The 19112-nt window shown below is 43.8% G+C and overlaps 1 protein-coding gene and 1 long non-coding RNA gene across 3 annotated transcripts in view; one reads left to right on the top strand and one right to left on the bottom strand.

Moving 5' to 3' along the window:
• FRMD4A (FERM domain containing 4A) overlaps window positions 1–19112 on the top strand; it is a 567858-nt gene that overhangs the window by 106152 nt on the left and 442594 nt on the right. The gene's annotated exons all lie outside the window — the stretch shown is intronic.
• Window positions 1–19112, bottom strand: part of LOC112544798 (uncharacterized) — a 44945-nt gene that overhangs the window by 19790 nt on the left and 6043 nt on the right. The window contains exon 3 of one of the 2 annotated variants that reach the window (XR_003088130.2): window positions 2914–3167. The exons of the other annotated variant lie outside the window; for it this stretch is intronic. This is a non-coding gene — a long non-coding RNA (uncharacterized LOC112544798). Of the gene's footprint in view, window positions 1–2913; window positions 3168–19112 lie in introns of those variants that run through there. 2 annotated transcript variants of the gene reach the window in all.

The raw sequence follows: 19112 nt of genomic DNA, 5'->3' as shown, positions 1-19112 counted from the left end.
ACACCAAATTTCCATATCTTCTTTCAAAAGCCTACGGTCGTCTAAACGTGCCCCTACTGACATGGGCGGTAGGTTTGCATAATTTTTGGTGGTTCCCAGAATGAGTACAAGCAGAACCATCCCAATTTTCATACGTGTAAGGCATTTAGAAATCAGGAGGTGAGAAGACCAATATAACGGATAAGTATTTTATGAGTGAAGCTAGACACCTGAGCAACTACATAAGCATTTAAATTTAGACCCTGACATTTACAGAGTGGGCCTTTAGATTTTCAAGGCACATGCTCAATATTGCCAGCTCCTAGGCTGTTTAAACTAAGATAAACATACAGTCCAGTACAACCTTGCTGCTGCTGAAGCAAAATTGCTCCAGGCGATATAAATGAGAGTAAGTCAATATACTCCACGTTAGCCCAATCACTGCTTTTGCAAAAAATTAGTCAAAAAAAGAAATGAAGTATTGTTGGCCACAATAAGCCTCAGCATTGCATGAGGCCTGCCACAGTGAAACAAGAGAAAAGCCCCATTGTTAATGGATTGTACCCCAGTAGTTGTTTTGCTGTCTGTTTTTTCTTTTGGAGGTATATTTTTAGTCACAAATGATGAGTTTCACCGCCAATCGCAAGTGATCCACACATCCCCCTAGATTTTCAGACCTCACAGACATCATCAGCATGAAGACTACAGGTCAGGTCCTCCTGTCTTCCAAAGCTCAGTCCACATTTGCGAAACAATACCACAGTAGTCTAAATATAATTCAGGGTTAGACTGAACTGGCCTTTCATAACCCTCAGTCAGCAGTTCTCTGATGAGATCATCAATTTCTGAGGAACTTAACCTGTTAAAAAAATTGTTTCTGTCCTTTGCGAAGAAAGGCTTCTGAACAGGACTTAATCTTGCATTACTTCATCGGTGGTGGGGGGAGAAAGAGAAACAATGGCCCTGAAAGCAGTGGGCTGACCCCTTTCCACACAGCAGGAGTTTAACTCTGAAGCCTAGTGACACTTAACTATAGTGCAGTCAATGTCTCAGAAGGAAAGAATCCAGCAGTTTTGAGGCTCTGGGTTTATTGGGGATTCTGAGTAGTGCTAGAGAAAAGTATTTGGCAATGGGGGTTCTGCACCTTCTGGAAATCAGATTGTGAGTGTCTGAAGTTGGGCACCCAAAATTAGTGCATAATCTGATTGCTGTTTGGGGTGTAGTTGATCCCAGGATATTACAGTGACAAGGTGAACAACTCCGTGAAACCCAAAAACTTGCCTCTCCCACTAACAGAAGTTGGTCCATTCAAAGACAGATAATACCACACCCACCTGGTGTCTCTAATACTCTGATTGCACCATTTTCAATAATATTTCAGTCTGAATCCTGAGTATAGCGTTGAGGATCATGAAAATATTCCAGTGTGTGTTTATATGAAATTGTATTTTTCAAGAAAAATGGTTCTGTTTGTTTGTTTTGGCTGTTTTAGGACTTGTCTCCTTTATGGCTGAAGAGCTGGACATCAGCCAATTAGTTTTGCTTTTATTCTTCAGCATCTTAGCCAAGCTAATAAAACACGGTTCTATATGTACATTTAAAAGGCTTAAATTCTCTTATTTGACAAAAATCCAAATTCTTTCCAGAGTCCTAGGAAACCATTCTAGCTCATTCATATGTATTTGAACCTGCCAATCTCAAATATCCAAAAAGTAATACAGTAAACTTCCGATAATCCGGCACCTTTAGGACCCAGGGGGTGCCGGATTATCAGATATGCCAGACTATCAGAAGGGGGGGCTATGAGGGGTCTGGAGTGGGGTGGGAAGGGATGCCACCCCAGACCCCTCATAGCCCCCCCTTACGATAGTCTAGCTCTGCCCCAGCCGCTGCTGGTCAGTTTTAGCAGAAGCTGAATCGGGGTTGCCTGCAATAGAGCAGCTGAGGTGCTGTCGGGTTGGTCCCGCAGCGCCAAGGGGCAGCGCTACGGCACCAACCCAGCAGCACTCCACCTGCTCTTGGGGACGCCTGGGGCAGAGCAGCTGGAGTGCTGCCGGGTTGGTCCCACAGCGCCAAAGGACGGCGCTGCGGGACCAACCCGGCAGGACCCCAGCTGCTCTGCCCCAGGGATCCCCGATTCAGCCGCTGCTGAAATAGATCAGCGGCTGATTCCAGGAAGCCCGGGGCAGGGCAGCTCTGGCGGCTCTAGAACGAGGTGTACCGGTAGTTCGAATTAGAGAGCCTAATTCGAACTACGTACTCCATGCCGCGTGTAGCCGAGGGCACAGAGTCTGCACTAAGGGGGATTTCAAAATGGTGGCGCCCCGCAAGATGCAAATGAAGCCCGGGATATTTAAATCCCGGGCTTCATTTGCAATTTTGAATGCCTACATTAGCCACGCTAGTTAGAACTAGGGTGGCAGTGTAGACATACCATAACAGAGTTTAAAGAGAAGCTAGATAATTTCATGGAGGTTAGGTCCATAAAAGGCTATTAGCCAGGGGATAGAAATGGTGTCCTTGGCCTCTGTTTGTCAGAGGCTGGAGAAGGATGGCAGGAGACAAATCGCTTGATCATTGTCTTCGGTCCACCCTCTCTGGGGCACATGGTGCTGGCTACTGTCGGGAGACAGGCTCCTGGGCTAGATGGACCTTTGGTCTGACCCAGTACGGCCGTTCTTATGTTCTTATGTTCACCTCCAGTCATAGGGAGGAAAGGAAGAGGAAGAAGCATCTGGGAGAGGTTATTAATAGATTATAATAAGCCATAAATCTAGTATCACTGTACAGTCGATGATTGTTAATGACTAGAAGAGTTATGAATATCAGCTCACAAGCTCATCTCTTGTTATGCAGGTTTCTTATGAGGATGAGATGCCACAGGTCAGACATAGAACAATCACTCTGTGATGTGCTCTTTTATTAAGAGTGAGTTGATTCAAGAGTATAGCAAATGTCTGGCTCCACCCACAAATGGGGCATTTAGTGCAATGGATGGGGCATACCACTTGCTGCGATAGGCATGTACTTACAGGATGCATGGCTCTTGAAAAGCGTGTTGTGGTGGGTGTCTGCAGGTTTTGCATCTGTTGTTCTGGCAGGGTCTGGTGCTGCTTTGAGTTGGTGTGGCCTGGTTGGAGGGAAGCAGGCTTCTGAGGATGATCTTGGAGGGGTTGAGTGGGGAATCTCTGTAAGCCATAAGATGGGGCTCAAGAAAGGTTTTTTTCAGGGTGAGGTCATTATCAAGGCACCACACGGTATTCCAAAATGGGGCCTCACCAGTGCCAAGTAGTGCAGGAAAATTGCAGCCTGTGTCTTACATACAACACACCTTTTAATACACCCTACATATTAACATTTTTGCAGACGCAGCACATTGGAAACTCCTATTCAGCATATCAGCCACTATAACCCCCAGATCCTTTTCAGAACTACCACCACCTGGGCAGTTATTGGCTCCCTGAGACATTGCCAGCTCTCCTGAATGCCTTTTCCCCCTAGATTTTCTTCTGACAATGGGCTTTTGCTGTTCACTTTTTTGGGTATGGTTGAATTTACTGACCATGACAGCTTAATGTCTATAGTCAGCAAACAGTGTATCGTTTCCCTGTATTCTCCTGTTCTTGAAATTGAAGATTTACCAAGAAAAAGAAATCACCGCCCCCACAACCTACCTAAAGACTCCTTTTGATGTCTGCTTTATCGATGTAAAACTAACTGGGCGCTGAATCTCAACTCATCTACATTTGCCAGTGCAGGCACTGAAGAAGAAGAAACTCCTTCTTGATAAAAGAGGGCTGACTCTTAGGTCTTCTGTAATTACTAAATAGATCACAATGAATTTAATTTATTATATTACTCACCTTTTTACGCTCTTTTACATTATGGTTCTTATATTACCATGAAACTGTACTTTTCTCCCAACACTTGTTTCTTGTCGCCTTTATCCACAGGGAAGTTATTTTATAAAATAAAACTTTATTATATAAGCTTATAGGGTAGTTAAGTCGACTACTCCCCTCCTCCCGCCCATTGCCTATATATCAGAGGTCCCTTTGCTGGTGCCCCACCACACTAATCCAGCCCTTTTTCTGTAGCACGTTGTTGCTACTGGGTTTAGATTAGAGTAAACGATTTGCCATATCGAGACTGTAGATCAATTTCACTATTAATGAAAATGCAGTTTTCTAGGAGCCCCAGGCCATCATCTGAGGCAGTGTGCTTCCTATCTGATAAAGAGAGATGACAATCTAGATTAGGCTGCAGCTGTAGCTGACTGCTGCTTCCAGTGGAGTCTAAGGAGATGTGACTGTGGGTGAATAAGTCCTAGAGAATTCATATGCCCTGAACATTAGCCATTTTGATACCATTGACAAGGCACGGCATTGTGTTTCATGGGCAACCAAAACGACAAGATCTATGCCCCGAGGAGAATGCAATTCCAAAACCAAATTAGTTATCTGAGCACATTCGCGGAACAGGTGCATTCAGTGTGTGATGCCTCTGGAAGCAGTCAGGTTCCCAGCACTTTGCAGGATTTGTGATCTGGAGAGAACCTCCAGCCCTATTAACTAGGTGATCCTTTTGGTCAAGAAATAGTAGCAGCTGTGCAGTGCCCAGAAACAATATGGGTAGGAGGTAGGGGAAGAATCTTTTTGTATCTTGACCTGCTGACCCCAACCCTTACATGGTGGGAACCATAATTTTGTCCTAGTGTGAAAATTGTTTTCCACGATCTGCAGAAAGTCTGGGTGAATGTACTTGTCCAAGGGCTAATAAGTTGATAGAGCAAAGAGGGGAAAAACAAGACCACAGTGAGAAATCATAAGGAATTGGAATGGGTTCTGAATGCTTTGCTTTAAATGCTTGAAAGCAACCAGGAACATGGTTAAACATGCAGTTAGTAGCAATTGTAGCATTGTAAATCAAACGGGAAAGGCAGACCAGGTCAATAAAAGTAAGTAAGAGACAAGGTCTCTTGGAGGAAAGAAAAACCAGAACCTCTGGTAATCTGAAAATAATCTCTCTCTCTCCCCTCAGTAATCAAGAGCATTTCACTAATAGTGAAACACAGACAGAAAGACTGTTAAAGTGACTTATCCCAGGGTTACTTGTCTAGTGCACCATAACAACTGTGGTGAAGCCAAATGTCTAAAATATAACCAAGAAATGGTTCCATAGTAGCTCACCATGCTGAATAAGAGCTCTGCTCATCATGTATCTTCCTCTTGGAGTGTCCGAAAGCTACAGGAGTGTATTTTCCCCCACAGGACTCCTCTTTGTGCCACGTTGGAGGCACGTGCCTTCCCAGGATGGTTAAAAACTCATCAAGCTATTAGCAAAGGCTAGCTGCAGACACTCTAGTACCTGCAGCTCTGTGGTTACTTTCCCCAATTACTTTCCTTTCAGTCCCAGCCTAACGACTCAGTCCCATCCCTAACCTCACTCCCATAAAAATTAAGGGCTCTGCTTAGCAGAGACTCTGCTGTACGACACAGTTAGTGCTCACCAAACTTGTTTTTACTTGTGACTGTTTCTACCTAACCTCCACTTCATTTGAGATGCTCTCTAACACTATATTCCACATCACTGACAAAGTGCCAGATGTGGGATTTCTGGGGAATGTGGGCCGTGTTATACCATAACAAGTATAAATAGCACCTAGTTTTGAGAGCAATAGTGAGGGATAATGGACAGAAGGGCTTACAAAGTGTATGATACCGCACTTTGCAGTGACCTAGCTGCAGTACAGTGCCACTCACTGCAAAGTCCTGTGCATATTTCTATATTCCCCCAATAATTACAATTCTAATTTTAAGTAACGGAAGCCACTAGCTGTACACCAAGGGCCAGGTCCTTCACTGCTGTAAATTGCTATAATTCCCTTGACATTACAGTAGCTGTATTTGTATACTCTGTTTTACTTTTTCAACACAAGTGGTTTCTACCTGCGTATTTTTGTGCTGTGCCATATAGCCTGGCACATACCTAGGCTCTGACATTCAAAATGATCAAAGCTCTTGTAGGAACCAGAGCCCCGTGGCAGATTGACCGAACATTTCAGGTGGTAACAGAGATGTACGCGTGATTTGGTGTTTTGTCTATTTGGTAAGGCGTAACAGTGAGACGACGGGGCACTGTAAAATAGCCGTGGCATATTGAGCGGTATATTTCACAGTTGATGATGATCTGGCTGACTGTTCAGACTTGTGCAGACAATGATGTTAATGGAACTGAAATTTTGGGTTGCCTCTATATTCTTTCCAAGCAGCGACAGCAGGTAGAGTACTGTCCTTTATTTTCCTCACAGCAGGGCGCCCCGTATTATACAGCAGTGGTTTTCAAACTACAGGTCGTGTCCCAGTACTGGGTGGTAGAATGTCAGGCACTGGGTCTCATTGGGGATCAGGTGATCCATGGGGGTGCTAACGCAGCTCCCTGCCTATCCTGGCATAGTGGACTGCGCTGCACCCCAGAAGTGGCTGGCAAAAGGCCTGGCTCTTAGGTGGGGGAGGGAGCATTTGAATCTCTCACCCAAGAGAGATTCAAATGCTGCCCAGCTGATTATCAAAGCACCCACAGCTAACAGCATGTGTTTCTAATGGTGGTGCACATCTGCATATGACTCTGTGCACATAACAAAATTCATTCCACACAGGGATGGGGAAAAAAATTAGAGGGAACACTAGTGGTGGCACAGAGACCTTTCCTACTGCAGCCTCTGCAGAGGGACTCATGCTAGCCAATGGTGTGTCCCAAGAGGGTGATGCAAGGGATACATAATGTACACACCACAGCATATCTAAGCAGGACCAGTGTGCACTTGCTTGACTGCAGTGGTACACACTGGCTTTCTGTGAAGGTAAACTCCCCTGTTGCTCATCATTAGGAACGTAGTACATAGATTGTCCACTAGACAGCCCCCTGTGCGAGAGTATGATTCGATGAGGACTGACCAGAATGGCTTCGGTCAAGAAAAACCATGCTTCTGCAATCTATTAGAATCCTTTCTGCATCCCCAAAATGAGTGAAGGAGAATGGGTTAACAATTTATTCGGACCCTGCACAGGCCTTTGATGAAATCACTCAAAAATCCCTTCTGTTAAGGAGCCCCTAAGGGCACATAATGAGAGGTAAAATTCTCATGGATTAGAAAACTGCAGACATTTTACAAAAAGAAATAAGTGTTGATTGGTTACTGAGATGGAAGATTAACAGTGCAGTGTCAAAAGGAAATCCCCTTACTAGGAATGGCATTTTGTAACTGGATTTTATGAGATTTCTTTGCCTATTTTGGGGAGCAAAGTTAAGTTTGCACAGGCAGTGTAAATTGGGGAAAGGGAGGCAGACTAGTATTGGGATGGATTAGGTGCTCGGAGTTTGCATATACATACAGTGTGATTATCCTGACCATAGTGTATAACAAAGTCAGTGGGGAATTGGCTAAACCCCTGTGTTCTTCACTCCCAGGCAGCAGCAACCACAGCTGTCCACATGCTTACACACAGTGCAACACTTTTGGCAGTGGCTTCCTGCTCAGGTTTGGCTCTGCTGGCCCTCTGCCATGATGGGCTGGTGCACACAAGTTGCAGCACCACCTACTCCATTCTGGCCCTCTGGAGCGGTTATAGGGACAATCGGGAATGGGTGGTGGGGTGATCAGCCCTGCTTTTCCTCTCCACTGCTGTGGGGCTGGTTCCAGGTTCACGGATCCCCTCACAGGGACCTGCCTGGCCTTACCCCACCTCCAGCAGCCTGTGTTCCTTCTCGGAGCTCTGGAGTGACACAGAGTTAGGGCCGGGGGTGGGGGCCCAGGCAGGGCTGGAGCTGAGGGTGGTGTGGACGTGATGGACAATGGTCTGAGACCAGCAGCTGCATCAGGGCTAGCTCCACAGGCATTGAAAGTGTATACTGAGGAGAGGGGGATTTTAGGGTCCCCACTGATTCCAGGCATTTTAGTCTGACACTTCCAAATATTTTTGTCAGGAAAGTGTATTCTGTTTGGGTGTTGGCTGTACTCCACTGAAAGCTTATCTCGTAATAAAGCAACAGTGTATTCAACTTTCCCATGAAAGTTGCTTTTGGATGAAAAACTGGGTATTCAGATGAACTCATTTTTCCCTGGAAAGCATCTTCTTCAGAAAATGTTGCATTTCCCTTGAAAACCAAAAGCTTTTGGGCTGAAAACTTTGTTTTCAATTGAAGATTTGAGGGGTTTTTTAGATAAAATTTCAACATTTTCCATGAAAGAACCACTCTGTACAATCCACGGGTCCTGAATGCTGAACTCTGGATAGTCAGCAGTATGAAGATATTAGTACCTAGCACATGTACCCAGCATTGCTCAGGTCTTTAAGTGAAATAATGGGGTTTTGGATTTGTTTGGAAAATGAAAGGAAAACGTTCATGCTATATTTAAATGATTGTATTTTTCAAAAAATGAGGGAAAAGGGAAGTTTGTGCTAATAAAGAAAGGAAAGTGATAGAAATGTAGCCATGTTAGTCTGGTGTAGCTGAAACAAAATACAGGACTATGTAGCACTTTAAAGACTAACAAGATGGTTTATTAGATGATGAGCTTTCATGGGCCAGACCCACTTCCTCAGATCAAATACTGGAAGAAAATAGTCACAACCATATATACCGAAGGACACAATTAATAAAAAAAATGAAAAAAAATTGTATCCTTTGGTATATATGGTTGTGACTATTTTCTTCCACTATTTGATCTGAGGAAGTGGGTCTGGCCCACGAAAGCTCATCATCTAATAAACCATCTTGTTAGTCTTTAAAGTGCTACATTGTCCTGTATTCTGTTAAAGAAAGGAAAGTGATTCCAATATTAGATAGAGCTTGGTAGTAGACAATATTTGTGGTTTTCTCTCTTTTCTAGAATAAAAAGGGGGTGGGCGTACAGGAGTGAGGGCAGGGGGCGGGGAAGATTAGGGGGCTCAGGATAGGAGTGGAGGATGCTGGAGTGAGGACAGGAGGTGAGGGTCTGAGAGCACAGGGCTCAGTGTGCAATGAGGCTAAGGGCAGGGGAGGGGGTGTAGAAGTCAGGGCAGGGGGTAGTGGGTGGGGGACTCAGGGCAAGGGATGCAGGGTGCTGGAGTAAGGGCAGGGGGAGGGCTCAGGGCAGGGGGCTGAGAGGTCAGGGATGGCTTACGCCTGGTGGTGAGAGTGATGGTGCTCTGGCAATGTCTGCTCCCAGGGGGACAGGGCTGTGGGGGTTGGCTCCACCTTCCTTCTTGTCTTGGGAGGTCGGCTCTATGGGCCACCCCAGCCTTCCAGCCGACCTCCCCCTGTCCTGCAGCTGGGTTGGAGCCAGACCAGTTTCCAACCTCAGCGTTTCCTTTGCGGCAGACTCTCTTCAAAGGGGAGGAGGAGCTGAGTTGCGGTTTCTGCCTTCCAGCCTCTCTTGGGGGATGTCTCCTGTGGGGAGGGCTGGGCTGTGCTGCCCAGCCCTGGAGATGGTCCATAGGGAGCTAGGGCAGAGGGGACAGGTGACTCCCATCCAGATGGCCCTGTTTGGGGTAGTGGGGCCACTTACCCAGTCCAATGGCTGGCAAAGTGAAAGCCCATCCCCAGCTGGACACACTTTTACTGGTGCAGCTGCCCCCAATGGTCACTATGCAGTATCACTGTCCCTTCAATCATCCCCCCATGTTCCAAGTTATGGAAATCAATCCCATTCCAGGCAGTTCCCATTTTCCTGGCCAAGCAAAAACTGACCTTGCTTTAAGTTAGGATAAAAGGAAGCTGCTTTCCAAATGTGGTGGTCCTAGCTTTTACTGTTTAAGAGGAGTCCTTGAACAAATGGACTCACAGACAGACACACAACCTCTCTAAAATATAGAGAGTGCTAATGCAAAGTACTCAAATGGTGATTCTTCATCTAGAGATGAAAACACTTTAGAAAAGGTAGTGATGACCCTTAGAAATGGGGAAAATGAAGCATGGCAGATAAATGGCTTATCCGAAGTCAGTTGCAAAGCTGGGACTTGAACCTAGATTTACTAATTCTTAATGCAGTATCCTGTCTACTAAGGCATGGGGTGAATTAGTGGAGACTGAAAATCTTAGAGTTGATTTTTTTAGAGAGAGGGAACAAAACCACGAGTGTGCATAATTTGGAATAACTCATGTATTTTCTAAAGAGAAAAAAATAGCAGTACCCATTTATTTTCCAATATAACTCAAGACTATATAGCCCCTCGTGTACATTGTTACTTTCCTTTATCAGCAAGGTGGCTTTTGCTGCAAGAAGTCTTTATGTTCACTAGATTTGCTTTTTTCCCCCCAAGCAGCTGGGTTTCTTGCACTGTGAAAGCTTTCTACTAATCTCTATTTCTCTGCTTTTCCCAGTGCCAGTCCCAGCTGCTCAGAAATGAGCAGAATGCTTTCATCTTTCTTTTTCTTGTTCTTATTAGGTGTGACAGCTTCTACAATATCTGTATATAAAAATGCAGATTTTAATTTGTTTAAAAAAATCTAGCGGAGGAAAAACATGGGGGTGGGGAAGATACTGCCTCTAAATTACAAGGGAAAATAAAACCCTGCTGTGAATACGCTAATGATGTATTTTCTTGGAAAGATGACTTTTCCAACCCATTATAAAATGTGATTATGGTCAAACCTATTTTTATCTAGATGAGATCGAAGAGCAGGAAAGAAGTTCAGATATGCAGCAACTCGGATCGGGGGGGGGGGCATTTCAAAGTATTTGGACCCATGGGGGGGAATGACCTCATTTTGGACTAATGAGTTTTTCTGATAATTGGGTTCAGCTAAATGAGTTTTGACAGATTAGACTTCTGATTATTCACTTAAGAAAAGTTTTTCTCCATATATATGAACACTAGAAAATGAAAACATTGTATAAGGGTATCCAGCACATCAACATTTGAGATGAGGGAAGACCATGAAAATGGATTTCCTTTCTCTGAGTGTTCCTAGAAAAGGAGCTATTCTTCTAGAGATCTAGGTCCATATATTACCCCATTACAGAAACATCTGAGCAGCTATCTATCTTTAATACATTACACCATCTCTATGAGGTAGGGAAGTCCAATCAGTATCTCCATCCACAGATGAGTAGCAGAGACAAAAAGAGAAGTATTTAGGCTTCTTACTTTCATTGAAAACAATTGACAAGATCATGGTCTCATACAGGCCCACCAACGGGGGTGGGGCAAAGAGGGCAACTGCCCTGGGGCCCAGTGATTCAAAAGGTCTGAGGCTCCTGGCTACTGCCACTGCTATTGTGGCAGGGTCTTTTAAATTGCCTCCGGAGCTCTGCGCAGTGCAGTCTGGGCAGCACTGAAGGCTGCTTATGGGAGGCTAGCCCAAGCCCTGCCCCTTCCTCCTGAGGCTCCGCCCCTTCCAGGGGCGCTGAGCCGTCCACCCATCCACCTTGCTCAAGGGCCTGGTGAATCTGTTAGTCCTACTGGTCACACAGGAAGCCTATGGTGCAATTGGGAATAAACCCCATTTTCTTGAGTCGCAGAATTTAGCCACATTAAAATAGCAGTAATGACACATTAACTCTAGTTAGCAGCTTCAGCTAAAGCCAATGGAGAAATCTGGGCTTGAACCTGTTCTGCTAACCTGAATTAAAAACAGAGTTGCCATGTCTGCTGTTGTAACATGGGCTGGCTAATGTGAGTTAAAAAAACCACCCTTGCTGCGTAGATGTACACTTAGGGCAAGTCTACATAGCAGGGCTAAACTCGAAATAAGCTACGCAACTTGAGCTGCACTAATTGCATAGCTGAAGTCAAAATAGATTATTGTAACTTTTGGCACTGTCTACACAACAGTTATTTTGAGACAGAGCACTCTTCCCCTGACTTCTCTTACTCCTCATATAATGAGGGTTCCAGGAGTCGGAGTAAGCAGGCTTCCAGCTCAACATTATTTCCACATTATGTCAAAATAACTGCTTGTGTGTAGACGTGGACTATGTTATTTCAGAATAACATTAATTATTCCGAATTAATGCTACTGTGTAGACAAAGTCTAAAATAACATTTCTGGAAAGATGAACCACACTGGGAAATCCAGAGGTGAAGAGGATTCTCTTGAACTGTAAATTCACTACTTGTGGGTCTCTCTGACAAAGTGGGGTTTTGAGAGGCACTGACCTAGACATAGCAGGTGCTTGGTAAACTGGGATGGGGAGGGAATTGCATGCATGGGGGCCCAGAGGGAAAATGTATAGGTACTGTTAACACGGGGCTAACAATACTTGTGTCTTTAATAGAGAGATCAAGCAAAGATGTGACCCAAAGGAAGGCTGGTCTTCTTGTGGCCAAGGCTGCAGACGTCCAATGGGATCATGAGCAAGTCACTTAATCTTTTTTTGTGTTTTGATGCCCTATCTGTTATATGGAGATGTTGATTTTTGTTCTCTCTGCCCTGTCCATGTAGATTGCAAGCTCTGCAAGACAGGGACAGGCTCTCAATATGGGCTATTGCCTTGTTTTTACTCTGAAAAAAAGAAAGCGTGTTCAATCGACTAAGCTAACTCAAGATGAGAACACATTTATTTTTGGAGTGAAGCCAAGGCCTGTGTCTTTACTGCAAAACAGGTAGAGTTCTGATGTGATTGTTTCCCCTGATGCAAATTCCTAGTGGAAATGAAGCCCAGGTAATTTTTACCTTGACACACACCCCTATCTCAGAACTGGAAGGGACCTTGAGAGGTCCAGTCCCCTGCCTTCACAGCAGGACCAAGAACCATCCCTGACAGATTTGCCCCTATTCCTTAAAATGCCCCCTCAAGGGCTGAACTCACAACCTTAGGTTTAACAGGCCAGTGCTCAAACCACTGAGCTATCGCTCTCCCATAGGTTTTTGTATTCCCCTACAGGTATTCCCCTGTTTTTGTGTATTTTATCCATGAGAAAAATGTCAGGGTGTGCTTTGCAGACTGCTATAATTACTGCCTTTGGGGGAAGAGAGGGATACTTAGGGTGTGTCTAGACTACATGCCTCCGTCGACGGAGGCATGTAGATTAGCCAGATCGGCAGAGGGAAATGAAGCCGCGATTAAAATAATCACGGCTTCATTTAAATTTAAATGGCTGCCCCGCTCTGCCGATCAGCTGTTTGTCGGCAGATCGGGGCAGTCTGGAAGCGACGCGCCGACAAAGAAGCCTTTCTTGATCGGCACAGGTATGCCTCGTGAAACCAGGTTTACCTGTGCTGATCAAGAAAGGCTTCTTTGTCGGCGCGTCGCGTCCAGACTGCCCCGATCTGCCGACAAACAGCTGATCGGCAGAGCGGGGCAGCCATTTAAATTTAAATGAAGCCGCGATTATTTTAATCGTGGCTTCATTTCCCTCTGCCGATCTGGCTAATCTACATGCCTCCGTCGACGGAGGCATGTAGTTTAGATGTACCCTTAATGTTGACCACCAAGATGTGGTGCTTATGCAAACCAAGTATTAAGATTAACTGAAAATCTGGATCTTACGATATTTCTACACCATGCTGCAGTCCACACCTGAGGGAAGTCAATGCCACCACATGTTAGCATGTTGTGCTCTAACTATTCCACATTGACCCTTCTGGCATGTGTAACCCACACACCTGTGCTACATCTATACTGAAGCGCGGAGTTGAATATCGCCTTGCTTCATTTGCATAATTAATTAGCAGCCGTTTTTGCACAAGAAGCTTTTGCACAAAAAGGAGCCATGCAGACAGCTCCTTTTTGTGCAAAAACCCCCTCTTGCACAAGAGCCATTCTTTCTCATTTTTTCAGGAAGAATGGCTCTTGCGCAAGAGGGGGGTTTTGCACAAAAAGGAACCATCTACACAGCCCCTTTTTGCGTAAAAGCCTCGTGCACAAAAATGGGCCTTACTTAATTATGTAAATGAAGCATGCAATATGCTAATCTGTGTTTCATTTGCATACGCTTTTGTGGAAGAAGGCTGTAGTATAGAAGTTGCCCTAGTATGGTTCACTCATGCACTAGAAGTTCCTTAACACATGTTACTGTAGTGTTGTTTGAAAGAAATACAATATGTGCTTTAGAGAACTTCTACTACATTGCAGTAGGATCCATGTGGATCAGTTAGTGCATTACATGCTAGTGAATGGTAACATTTACTTCCCTCTGGTGTGGACTACTAGAGCACTGTGTAGAAAAACTTTTAATGCCAGCCTTGAAGAACATACTTTAAGACCCACTTAAATAAATGGAGCAGTTCACGCCTTCTAGAGTTGTTGTTTTAGAGAAGGGGTGGGCAATAAAAGGGTGGTGGTTCACTGGGATTAGCCGCTAGTGGGCTGCTGCCAATATATTTACCTGGGCCTCCGCAGGTACAGGTGATCGCAGCTCCCATTGGCCAGGAATGGCAATCTACAGGCAATGGGAGCTACGATCCCCCATACCTGCAGAGTCACAGGTAAATATGGCAGTACGGGGTCCTACCAGGGGCTTACCCCAGTGAACCACCACTGGATCCAGCCCGTGGGCCGGTATTTACCCACTCCTGTTTTAAGGTTTAAGTCAACTCAGGAAGACAAGTCTACATCAGTTTTTCATAATTTGCACTCTGTTCACTTCAGAGAGACTTTCTTTGAAACTGAAAGAGCTAGAAATGTACTGTGATTTTTTTCCCCCCTCAGTGAAAGTTGAAATCCTGCAGAATCATGAAGCCATTCTGGTAGCTGGGCATCAGCTGCACTGTTTCAGAGGATAAGGTGATACTGACAGTGTAAGGGTTGTAGGGTAAAGTGTAATTTAACACTTAATTCTACTTCCTGGGTGACCTTTGGCAAGTCATTTAATCAATCCCTGCTGCTGCTGCTCCTGCATTTAAGAAATGGAGATTATACTTACTGCACTGTCCTCAGCAGATGGTTGTCACTAGTGGACAATAAATCCATTAAGGTTTGTAAACTACCTTGTAAATGACTTGTAAATTAAGTCCACTTAATTATGAATCCCCTGATGTAGAGTAAATTCATTAATGAGCGCAAAGTGTTTTCTGAGAATCTCCCATGCAAGCAAAACGTGTTAAATGATGCCTCCTTCAGACATTTCTGGATCTCTTATGTGAGACCTTGCAGGAGATAAAGAAACCTCCAGCATATACCATAGTGATTCAGAACTGGACAAACTCTTATAGGCAAATACATCATAATCAAGAGGATGAATGGCACTGTGTGATGCATCCAGGCAATGCCTTTGAGCCAAGTTTATGGTGGTTCCTTGTGGCCAGATGTGGAGCTCTCTTGGTGTAAGCCAGAATGATTGCTTTCTAAGGAGGTAGCAATAGCAAGGGCAACTCCAGGGAAACGGGGAAGATTAATCATAGAGAAAAGTCAGGAAAAGACAGGAATGCAAGTATAGTTCTGGATCCAATTATGCAGAACCATTTGTGAATGGAAAAATTGATGTGACTAGTAGTCATGATGGGACCGAGCCAAATAGGGAGATGACACTTTAGTATAGCAGGCAACCTTGGCTAAGACCACCTGTATGAAAAAGCAAAACAATCTCAAATATAAGAAAATAAGTGTAAATATAAGAACCATACAAACATCATTCATTGTGGCAAGTGTAGATTAGGAAGGCTGTTGATAAATTGTTAGTCAACCACAACTCTTAAAATTAGAACCATTGCTATTGCATTGCTAGTTGATCACCATATAGCTTATTTCTGACAGGTTGTTTCTCTGCAATTAATCTGCTCAGGTGACTTCTAACTCAAGTGCAGCAGATGGCTTCTCGGTAAGTAAGACCCAGCTTTTACCCACTTTTTACACTGGGACACAAGACTCTATGCCGTGAGGGTTTTTTATTCACACTACCTTTCAGCATACTGGCTTTGAACTTCCTGGATCACAACTTTCCTTTGTAGCTACTTGACTCTCTGACCACCGTTGTACTTCCTACTCTTACAGAATGGAAGTGCTTGTTCTGGTCTCACTCCTGCAATACTTTATCAGGCAAAACTCTTATTGAGGCCAACTCCATCCTACTTCAGTATCACTCTTACTTGGCTGGGGACTGCAGGATTACATTTTTAAATGAGTGTCTTTGCTGTTGTGCAAAGCTCATTTTTGTATAGTTGACTATAGGAGCTGTTTGTGTTTGTGAGACCATAAGAACAGCCCTACTAGGTCAGACCAAAGGTCCATCTAGCACAGAATTCTGTCTTCTGACATTGGCCAATGCCAGGTGCCCCAGAAGAAATGAACAGAACAGGTAATCATCAAGTGATCCCTCCCCTGTCGCCCATTCCCAGCCTTAGCAAACAGAAACTAGGAACACCATTCCCACTTAGCACTTTTTTTTAATGAACTGTTTGCTTGACTGATTTTAGTGTTGGAGAAAAAGTACCCAAGAACTCATTTGTATCTAGAATGATTGCTCTCCATAAACCTACTATGTATTTCTGTAACACCTTCCATCTGAGGAGCTCTGATACTTGGTTTAGCCTCACAACATTCCTGTGAAGTATATAATATCCCTCTTTTGGAAAGAATGAACTGAGCACAGAAGGCTTTGCCGTTAGAGTTATTCAGAACTACCCAGGAAGTATATGGGGATAGAACCTGTTACTTCTGATTGCTACTTCTTGACTACCTGACTGGCCTTCTTTTCTTCAGACTGCACCTGGATTCATTTAGGGAATGTAAGGAAGAACAAGCACTACTGTCAAGGGACTGGACTTGATGATCTCTTGAGGTCCCTTCCAGTTCTACGATTCTATCATTCTGTGCCAGTGAGATGTCCAGACTCTTCCATGCATGGAAATCAATAGAGCTGATCAAACAATAGTTAAATTTTTCTGTGGGCTTGATGTCTTGATTCTGTATGACTCAGAGTGCTCCTTAAACTGGCATTTGGATGAACCAGACTGGGTACCAGTGACAAAATTCTCAAAGAATTCCCACAACTCCCTGCAACTGGTTACCTCTTAGTTTTACTCATCATAGCTTTGGTAACTGTAGGGCAACACTGCTCTATTGGGCTCAGTCTCCTATGAATGCTTATACAAAAATCGATGAGTGTAACAATCTTCTGTCATGGCTCCTCAGTGGGAAGCAAAGCTAGAACTTGCCAATACTGAAGGAGACTCTATATTGCTTGTCCTAAAGGAATAGCCCCTCTAGCTGGCTTTTATTCTCCATGCACAGAACTGCAGAATACAGTTGCATAACTCCTATATAACACTAGTAGAAGGCAATCCCTGAATCAACAGGAGAGAAAACCCCTTACATATATTTTTCCTTTGACTTTATTTAATCCTACCTTAGCCTCTGAATCATGTGGGACAATGATGCATTGGTTTGAAAATCTTTTTAATAAGAAAAGTAAGGGAAAAAAGAATGGATCATCAAAAAGTAATTAGGAGCTTGTAAATATAATTGTAGATTAAAAGCAGGTAAAAAATGCTTGGGGAGATTGAGCTCCTACCAATCTCCATATTCAGGTGATACATGCACTTCACACTGTAAAGTGAATTAGCTAATTAACTTATTGAACCACTGTTACCTTTGCAAAATCATGGGCAGCAGAGAAAGTTTCAAAGGACTGGGAAGAGAGAAGAGAAACTGGCTTAGTTCCAACTTTCAAAACAGGAAAAATAAATCTCTCAGTGATTCTCTTGTTAATTGAACCTTGTCCCAAGTAAACTAGGAAACAGATATTAGTTGACAATATCTCAAGGAAAAATGTTTAGACATGTTTGTGATGGAATACATCCCAGTATTGACACCTGCACACCATCTTAATAATTTTTGCACAAAATACTCCTTGTAAGAAGGTATCATCTGGAAGCTCGTAATTTGCTTGTCTGTATTGTCCTGGTAACATATGTTTGGCATCTTGTAAGGAGTTTATCAGATTCCCCTGTATGATGTTAATACATGTTCCAAGCAGCCCTGCAGTCCTGCCCAGGCAGAAGTCAAATTTCTCCTAAACAAAAGAAGGAACGCATGCTTGCCTTAATTTGCATTTAATCAGTAAACGGACTCATCAAGCAGGGAGTGAAAACAAAGGAAGTTGAAACAGGCAGAAAAAAACAGCAGGGAACACCCTACAACATAGACTATTTGTCTTCTGGCTCTCAGCTGGAAATGTTTTTCAACAAGAGGACTGAAATGGTAAAATAGAGGGACAAATATCCTAAGTCACCCTCCTTGCTCCCTGCCTATCACATTCACTGCACCTGAAGAGACAGGGAGCAACTTGGACTCTGCAGAATGGGGCCTGACCAAATGACTTTGGCCAGTAAAGTTTCTGAAAGCATCAGGTAAGAAAACTTTGTTTTACATCTAATATAGTTTGTTAGGCGCTAGCAAGTGTTCTATCTCTATTTTTCTTGTAACCATTTCTGACTTTTATGCCTTCCTATTTGTACTCACTTGAAGCCTTCCTCTTTATAGTTGTTAGATTTTTTTAAATTGTTTTATCTAATTTAGTTCATTTCAGGTGAATTGCTTGGGTAACTCCATTTGGGAGTAACAAGTTGTACACATATTAGTCCCTTGTAGGAATAATTAACTCAGTAGAGTTGTACTGCCTGGGAATGAGTTGGGCAATACAAGACGTGTGTCAAGATGAAAATCTGAGACTGGGAATGTGCTGGGGTCACACTGTGGTAATATTAAGGCTGGTAGGAGCCCAGCTGTGGCTAGCTGGCTACAGCACATACACAGGTGAAGCTGGGAGTGCTATGCATCCTGGGGGCTGTTCGTGAGCAATCCAGTTTGGAAGATATACCAGCAAAGCAAAGTAAAGGGCATCACAGGTTACAGGGTTGGTGTGACACAACTACTCATTAGTCTAGATTTTACTCTGGTAAGTCACAATGTTCTCTTATCACCGGGAGGAAGAATGACCAGTACACTATGATAACGAATGAAAGTCAAGGAATACAAGCTTAATTCCTGTGTCCGACAGAATTACAGACTCAGTGAATGCAAGGAGTATATGTAGATGTACGATAGGGCCTAATCATGCTCTGTGAGCTTTGCTATTGACTTCAGTGTAATAAAATCAGGCACTTAGGTTTTAACAAAACATTTTATAATAGTTTTTTGTGGAATCCTACTTAAAATATTCACTCATTGAGGAGTGTTTGCTTGGGTTGATAACTGAGCTACAGAT

The sequence above is a fragment of the Pelodiscus sinensis genome, chromosome 1 (assembly GCF_049634645.1).
Source record: "Pelodiscus sinensis isolate JC-2024 chromosome 1, ASM4963464v1, whole genome shotgun sequence".
In the NCBI taxonomy this organism is placed as follows: domain Eukaryota; kingdom Metazoa; phylum Chordata; order Testudines; family Trionychidae; genus Pelodiscus; species Pelodiscus sinensis.
The sequence above is the reverse complement of the archived record's forward strand: the minus strand, read 5'-3'. Positions and strand labels throughout refer to the sequence as shown.